Below are 8,557 nucleotides of genomic sequence, written 5' to 3' on the forward strand. Positions count from 1 at the left end.
GACGACGACGCATTAAATATATAACCTTGCGTCGGGCCGGACGCGTGCGATGACGCGTGCGCGATTCAATGATATTACCGTCCGACGGCCGGTCGGCGTCCGTCGCGGTCCCGTCGCGACCCAACGAGTGAGCGCGGCGGGGCTCCCGTACGGCGCTTAGACCGACATCGAACGGGTCGCGATGTATTTACTAAGAGAGAAGTGCACGCCGTCCGCGGACGTCGACGGACGTGAACGACCCGTGCGCACCGACCGAAGCCGGACGCATCGAGGCGCGCGTCCGTACGCCGAGGAATGACGATGAATCTCTCCGTTCGTTCATTCGAGTTTCGCAGGTTTAACCCCCTGAACGGTTTCACGCACTCTTGAACTCTCTCTTCAAAGTTCTTTTCAACTTTCCCTCGCGGTACTTGTTCGCTATCGGTCTCGTGGCGATATTTAGCCTTAGAAGGAGTTTACCTCCCGCTTAGGGCTGCACGCTCAAGCAACCCGACTCTTGGGAGAGTCCCTCTCGCCGCCGATCTCCGTCGCTACGGGCCTGGCACCCTCTACGGGAAAACGGCCCCGTTCAAGACGAACTTGGACAGGAGAGATCGCGACGAGAAAGCGGAACCTCCCGAACACCACATCTCCCGCCGCCTGAACAACGGCGGGGTTCGGTGCTGGGCTCATCCCTGTTCGCTCGCCGCTACTAAGGGAATCCTTGTTAGTTTCTTTTCCTCCGCTTACTGATATGCTTAAGTTCAGCGGGTAGTCTTCCCTGATCTGAGGCCAACGATAAAATGAGAGGCAGACTCGATATCCGTCAGCGCTGCGACGACGACGCGCGCGACCGTCAGTCACCGGTCGACCGATGGTAGTACAACTACCACGGCCATGTGTAGTAACACGGGTACACACGACGACGTCGACGCGCTCTTCGGACGTCGAGTCCGCCTACGCACACGCGCGCAATGTACATAATGTATTGTACATTGCACACACAGCGGCGTTAATGGCAGCGGCGCGTACAGACGCGTACGTCCTCCCATCGATCGCGAACGAACGAACGAACGAACGAACGAACGAACGAACGAACGAACGAACGAACGCGACTAGAAGCCAGGGAGAGACGAGAGTGTGTCGTTTGCGCGCCGGAATCGAATCCGACGACGACCGCCACCACGCCGCTGAAACTCGTGTGTCATATTTGAACGGACGAAGAGACACGCGCGCGCGAGAGAGCTCGATTGTGCGCCGCCTCTCCGAAACCGTCACATGCGCGCTCTTTCTCTCTTTTCGCCTCTCTCCCTTATATCTCTCTGTCATACTCTTTATGACAGAGCGCCGAGAGAAGGGGAGCGAGAGCGAGCGAGAGAGAGAGAGAGAGAGAGAGGAGCAGTGTAATTTTAACAACGCGAGGCGTCGTTATTATGCAGCCGGCCCTCAGACAGGAGTGGTCCTGGATGTATCTCCACGGACCGCAATGTGCGTTCGAAGTGTCGATGTTCAATTGTGTCCTGCAGTTCACACTATGACGCGCAGTTAACTGCGTTCTTCATCGACCCGCGAGCCAAGTGATCCACCGTCCAGGGTAATCGTTTTTGACTACCCCACACATCGTGTGGTATATGTACGATATTAAAATAGAAAAATAAATAAATAAATAAATAAATTATCATTTATTGACATAGAAAAGAGCGCGAAGCGCGTGCGAGCGCGCGATCGCTAGCTCAATCTAACCGCTAGGTTTGTAGTTTTTTCGGTCGGAAGCGCGCGCGCGGAACGCACACAGGCTTGCGGATTTTCACCGTGCGCGCGCGCGCGTTGATACGCGCGTGTACGCATGCGCGTTCAGACCGTCTCGATAGCGACACGTCGTCTATACGAGATATAAGGTATATCAATCAACATGAAAAACAGTGCGTGTGCGCCGCGCCGCCTACGCCTACGCCTACGCCTACGCCGCGATCACATACACGTGGTGTACACGTATAAGTGCGCGTGCGTGCGTGCGTGCGTGCGTGCGTGCGTGCGTGCGTGCGTGCGTGCGTGCGTGCGTGCGTGCCGACACTGAAACGTTAATGATCCTTCCGCAGGTTCACCTACGGAAACCTTGTTACGACTTTTACTTCCTCTAAATGATCAAGTTTGGTCAACTTCCCAGCAACGCCGACGGCCGTGAAGCCACCGCGTGTCGGTCCGAAGTCCTCACTAAATCATTCAATCGGTAGTAGCGACGGGCGGTGTGTACAAAGGGCAGGGACGTAATCGACGCGGGCTAGTGACCCGCGCCTACTCGGGATTCCTGGTTCATGGGGATCATTGCAGTCCCCAATCCCAACCACGAAGGAGGTTCAGCGGTTACCCGGTCCTTTCGGACAGGGAGAGTGAAACACGCTGATTCCTTCAGTGTAGCGCGCGTGCGGCCCAGGACATCTAAGGGCATCACAGACCTGTTATTGCTCACTGTCACGCGGCTGGACGCCGCTTGTCCCTCTAAGAAGACTTGTGATACGTCGCCAGTGAGTTGCGCGACACGAAGGCCGCGCACACCTAAATGCCGTCACCTATTTAGCAGGCTAGAGTCTCGTTCGTTATCGGAATTAACCAGACAAATCGCTCCACCAACTAAGAACGGCCATGCACCACCACCCACCGAATCAAGAAAGAGCTCTCAATCTGTCAATCCTTCCAGTGTCCGGGCCTGGTGAGGTTTCCCGTGTTGAGTCAAATTAAGCCGCAGGCTCCACTCCTGGTGGTGCCCTTCCGTCAATTCCTTTAAGTTTCAGCTTTGCAACCATACTTCCCCCGGAACCCAAAGACTTTGGTTTCCCGGAAGCTGCCCGGCGAGTCATTGGAGTAACTCCGCCGGATTGCTGGTTGGCATCGTTTATGGTTAGAACTAGGGCGGTATCTGATCGCCTTCGAACCTCTAACTTTCGTTCTTGATCAAGGAAAACATTCTTGGCAAATGCCTTCGCTGTTGTTCGTCTTGCGGCGGTCCAAGAATTTCACCTCTGTCGCCGCAGTACGAATGCCCCCGTTTATCCCTATTAATCATTACCTCGGAGTTCTGAAAACCAACAAAATAGAACCGAGATCATATTCTATTATTCCATGCACGAAATATTCAAGCAGCATTTTGAACCTGCTTTGAGCACTCTAATTTGTTCAAAGTAAACTTGCCGGCCCACCTCGACACTCACCGAAGAGCACCGCGATAGGATTTTGATATTGAACCGGCGTTTTACCGCCGGCTCACCGACGATATGCTCCGCAAACGTGTCAGTATCACCGCGGATGCGGTGCACCGACAGCGCGGCGCACAAATGCAACTACGAGCTTTTTAACCGCAACAACTTTAATATACGCTATTGGAGCTGGAGTTACCGCGGCTGCTGGCACCAGACTTGCCCTCCAATGGTTCCTCGTTAAAGGATTTAAAGTGTACTCATTCCAATCACGGGGCCTCGGAAGAGTCCCGTATCGTTATTTTTCGTCACTACCTCCCCGTGCCGGGAGTGGGTAATTTGCGCGCCTGCTGCCTTCCTTGGATGTGGTAGCCGTTTCTCAGGCTCCCTCTCCGGAATCGAACCCCGATTCCCCGTTACCCGTTGCAACCATGGTAGGCGCGTAACCTACCATCGACAGTTGATAAGGCAGACATTTGAAAGATGCGTCGCCGGCTCGGGACCATGCGATCGGCAAAAGTTATCCAGATTCATCAAAATTAACGACATCGGACGCGAGGCCCTCCGTCGATTGGTTTTGATCTAATAAAAGCACTCATCCCATCACTGGTCAGAGTTTCGAGTGCATGTATTAGCTCTAGAATTACCACAGTTATCCAAGTAGGATGGAGTGGATCTAAGGAACCATAACTGATTTATTGAGCCATTCGCGGTTTCGCCGACTAGCGGCTTGTACTTAGACATGCATGGCTTAATCTTTGAGACAAGCATATGCTACTGGCAGGATCAACCAGGTATTTACTACTACTACTACTACTACTACACTAACACACTATTAGACTAGTGTATGGTGCGCGTTAGCAAAAACATCGCCACACACCGACAATTCGCGGTGCACGGCGTGCCTATAACAGTGGTGGGGGGCGAGACACGAGTACGTTCGTTAAGCGTCGTGCGCGTACACGCACGCGACAACGTACGTACGTCGCGTTTTCTCCTCCTCCTCCTCCTCCTCCTCTCGCGACTCGAACAGATCGGAAACGCTCTCTCCGCCGGCCGGTCGGTCGGTCGGTCGGTCGGTCGGTCGGCGCCGGCTCTCTATATACACAACAATATAGAAGATATGACCGGCAGCCGCCGCCGCGCGTCGGATAGCAAACGTTCCGCGCCGTCGAGACTGCATCTTTTGGACGGCATCTCTAAATATCTATTATTCAGATAGACGCGCGTCCGCGATTGAACGTCCACCCGGAGATTGAATATCTCGCAGTATAATGTATACAAAATTGTTTTCTCCGTCGTGAATATTATCATCCAGAACGTATGAGAGATCGCCCGGTAGATCAGAGGGCACACGCACACACAAAACTATACGCCGATTCGATTCGTTTCGATTCGATAGAGAGAAAATTATTCTCTCCGCAGAATCGGTAGTACCAAAACCGACGCATATAACTACATATAATACACAAAAACATTATCACGAGATAACGAAAACGTACCGCCCGATTAATGGCACGCCGGTGTCGGCAAGCGCGCTTACACACACTTCTCGATCGACGGCCCAACGACGGCAGAGTCGTCGTCGTCGTCATCATCGCGACAACATTACAACTTATAGAAAACCCGGTGCGAAAAGAAAAAAAGAAAAAAAAAAAAAAAAAATCTTTCTTTATTTTCCATTCATTATCACAGGTACGGCTCTTTGAGGCCCGAGAGAGAGTTTTTGGAGGCTTTGTGGGAGGAGGAGGATATATCACCGAAATAACGGTCGTCGCTCGCGAGAGCAGCGGCGACACAAAGTCGGTTATATACCAACCATCCGCCAACACATAACATATCCAAACAACAAAACCCCCGGGCCGCCGTTGCGGGTCCGCGTGGAGTGAGAAATAAAACATGTGCACACGGTTCTCGCATATATATGCAGCATATATGCAAAGCGCCACGCGCAAGAGCGCCGCCTCTGCACACACACAACAAACATAGAGAGACCCCGTGTGTGGTGTTTCATTCGTATTATAATATATTTTAAGAGACGCGCGCCACGAGTGACGCGCGCCGCGTCGCCACGCCGCGAGACTCCGCTCTCGGACTCGGAGCCGAGAAACAAAGTGCGAAAGTGACGGCCGCCAGAGCGGTCGGATAGATGCGCTACAAGTCGACAGTTTCACGGCGCGGTACGTCGTCGCGTTGCGTTTTCAGAAAAGGGAGGGGGGGGGGAGAGAGGGGAAAAAAAAAAATTCTAAAACGAATACACCACACAACGAATATGTGAAAAATAAATGGAATAAACAAAAAGAGTTTTCAGAAAAGGGAGGGGGGGGGGGGGGGGGGGGGAGAGGGAGAGGGAGAGAGAGAGAGAGAGAAAAAAAAAAATTATAAAACGAATACACCACACAACGAATATGTGAAAAATAAATGGAATAAACAAAAAGCGTCGTGGGGTCTAATAAAATATAAAACTGTTAATATAAATCAATAGAATGAATTTCAACAACAACTTCTCTATTATATCATTGACCAATTCTAATTCTTCACGATAACGAGGACGGTGTATATGCGCTCCTATATTAAAAATATGTGCGAATCGGTTATCCGTCATTATCTTAAGGTATTTTTCCGCATCATCATAATAATGTTGTTTATTGTTAAGTTCGCTGCTATATAAAAACGGTGATAGACAAGATATCAATACTACACACATAATAGACACAACATAAACTCCTATAACCCTGTCGTCTCTAAAATATTTGAAACAGTCACGTCAGATAGAATAAATATCTAATTTTATAAACTTTATCAAAGAAAATGTAAATCTAAAATGTTAGCTTGTTTTGATTTTATTAAAATCATAACTAAAAATCTTAACGAACGAACGAACGAACGAACGAACCAAGTGTTGAATTAGTGAAGAAAATTGACAATCAAAAAGTGACAGTACGGTCAAAACTACAAAATTATAAAAAATTTCAGAGTGCCCACTACTTTTCTTGCTTTCTTCATATAAACGATTCATCCGCCATCAGCTCGGCATCATGAATTGAATGACATCTTCCAGACGCCGGAATAAAAACCAAATAACTTAAATGGAAAAAAATCTCAAACACATAAACAAAACATACCTTATAATCTCCTCAATTACCCTGAGGATCCCGGATACATCAGAGGCTGATATGATGACCCCGGGACAACCTGGAGACAAGTAATCTTTAAAAGAATTTTCTGAATCGATCTGGGCGTCTTCGAATAATCGAGAAACATAATTTTTTTTTAATTCAGTAACAGTCGAATATGTATACGGTACGCAATAAGTAGGTATATTATAACTATCACTACGTCGCCGCCGCCGCGTTGTCGGTGAACGCGTTCTTTACAAAGGAGGCGGCGGCTTTCTTTTGAGCGTCGACCGTTGGTAACGGTAGGTAAGTTTAATTATGGATTCTCAAAGTGTTGGTGTTCACACTTTGGGCTATGTTCGCTCGGCTTATTGTCGGGTTATTTCGCTCTAGTAAAACTACACTCTGTCGCTCTCCTCCCTCACGCGGGATTGGAGCGCCATTTGAAGCTGACTATTAATTAAATAATTAAATAATAGTTTAGTTCGTTATTGACAAAACGTTGCCCGTTTAATAAATATATCAATAATACAGCATAGTCGTTTGTCGTTGGTTCATTCAAAACACAAACCAACAGTCGATAGGTACGGTACGCAATAAGTAGGTATATTATAACTAATACTACGTCGCCGCCGCCGCGTTGTCGGTGAACGCGTTCTTTTCAAAGGACGCGGCGGCTTTCTTTTGAGCGTCGACCGTTGGTAACGGTAGGTAAGTTTAATTATGGATTCTCAAAGTGTTGGTGTTCACACTTTGGGCTATGTTCGCTCGGCTTATTGTCGGGTTATTTCGCTCTAGTAAAATTACACTCTGTCGCTCTCCTCCCTCACGCGGGATTGGAGCGCCATTTGAAGCTGACTATTAATTAAATAATTAAATAATAGTTTAGTTCGTTATTGACAAAACGTTGCCCGTTTAATAAATATATCAATAATACAGCATAGTCGTTTGTCGTTGGTTCATTCAAAACACAAACCAACAGTCGATAGGTACGGTACGCAATAAGTAGGTATATTATAACTAATACTACGTCGCCGCCGCCGCGTTGTCGGTGAACGCGTTCTTTTCAAAGGACGCGGCGGCTTTCTTTTGAGCGTCGACCGTTGGTAACGGTAGGCAAGTTTAATTATGGATTCTCAAAGTGTTGGTGTTCACACTTTGGGCTATGTTCGCTCGGCTTATTGTCGGGTTATTTCGCTCTAGTAAAATTACACTCTGTCGCTCTCCTCCCTCACGCGGGATTGGAGCGCCATTTGAAGCTGACTATTAATTAAATAATAGGTATTTTTTAATGGATGATTATCGGTATACGCTGGCGAGACACCAGGGCAGGATGATAGGTGACGATATAAGCAGGTCAGTTTGCCCACCGTGATGAATTCCACTAGAACTAACCACGATGGTTTCCAGGTCTACCTGATATGGTGTATCGCTAGCAATGAGGCTGTTAAATCATCTCATTACTAACAATCAGTTTCTCCCCAATAATAGGGGGTTGTTTTTTTTTTTTTTTTTTTTTTTTTTTTTTTTTTTTTTTTTTTTTTTTATGGGTGATAACGGTATGGTAAACCCGTATGCGCTACCGGTGTACAATGGTGGGGCACCAGTGATAGATGACTAATGAGGATGAAAGCAAGGTCTGCCTGCCTGCCTGCCTGCCTGCCTGCCTGCCTGCCTGCCTGCCTGCCTGCCTGCCTGCCTGCCTGCCTGCCAGTCTTGTAAAAAATATTCTCCGATTCCGTTCGTGTCGTATCGTAGTTGAACGACTTGCAATCTTGTAAAAAAATATTCTACGATTCCGTTCGTGTCGTATCGTAGTTGAACGACTTGCAATCTTGTAAAAAAATATTCTACGATTCCGTTCGTGTCGTATCGTAGTTGAACGACTTGCAATCTTGTAAAAAAATATTCTACGATTCCGTTCGTGTCGTATCGTAGTTGAACGATTTGCAATCTTGTAAAAAAAAATATTCTACGATTCCGTTCGTGTGCTAAATAAAAATAAAAACGGAAAGGTTACGCGTGTATTTAGAGAGATTCAAGAATAATGAACCCGTCGTCGCCCTTTCGCGTCGTAGTCATCGGTCATCGACATCATCGACATAATCATCATGATCATCGTCCTCGGACGAATCACCTGGCGTAGGGCTGAGTCTCAACAGATCGCAGCACGACGCTGCTCTACCGAGCACAACACCCCGCCAGGAACGGAAGTCGTCTACAGACTATTCCGAGCCCCGACATCGAACTGAGATAAATCCAGCA

The 8,557-nt window shown here is 48.3% G+C and overlaps 3 non-coding genes across 3 annotated transcripts in view; all 3 read right to left on the reverse strand.

The window, feature by feature from the left end:
- Nucleotides 1–774, reverse strand: part of LOC128200656 (large subunit ribosomal RNA) — a 4,068-nt gene extending 3,294 nt beyond the window's left edge. Inside the window, exon 1 of the ribosomal RNA XR_008252834.1 lies at nucleotides 1–774. This exon is cut by the window's left edge and continues 3,294 nt beyond it. This is a non-coding gene — a ribosomal RNA (large subunit ribosomal RNA).
- Nucleotides 775–1,419: 645 nt separating this feature from the next.
- On the reverse strand, nucleotides 1,420–1,576 carry LOC128200653 (5.8S ribosomal RNA). The gene has a single exon (XR_008252832.1). It is a non-coding gene; the product is annotated as a 5.8S ribosomal RNA (ribosomal RNA).
- Nucleotides 1,577–2,061: 485 nt separating this feature from the next.
- LOC128200655 (small subunit ribosomal RNA) lies at nucleotides 2,062–3,970 on the reverse strand. The gene has a single exon (XR_008252833.1). It is a non-coding gene; the product is annotated as a small subunit ribosomal RNA (ribosomal RNA).
- Nucleotides 3,971–8,557: the final 4,587 nt, after the last annotated feature.

The sequence above is a fragment of the Galleria mellonella genome, unplaced genomic scaffold (assembly GCF_026898425.1).
Source record: "Galleria mellonella isolate WM207_F2 unplaced genomic scaffold, CSIRO_AGI_GalMel_v1 utg116, whole genome shotgun sequence".
Classification (NCBI taxonomy): Eukaryota; Metazoa; Arthropoda; class Insecta; order Lepidoptera; family Pyralidae; genus Galleria; species Galleria mellonella.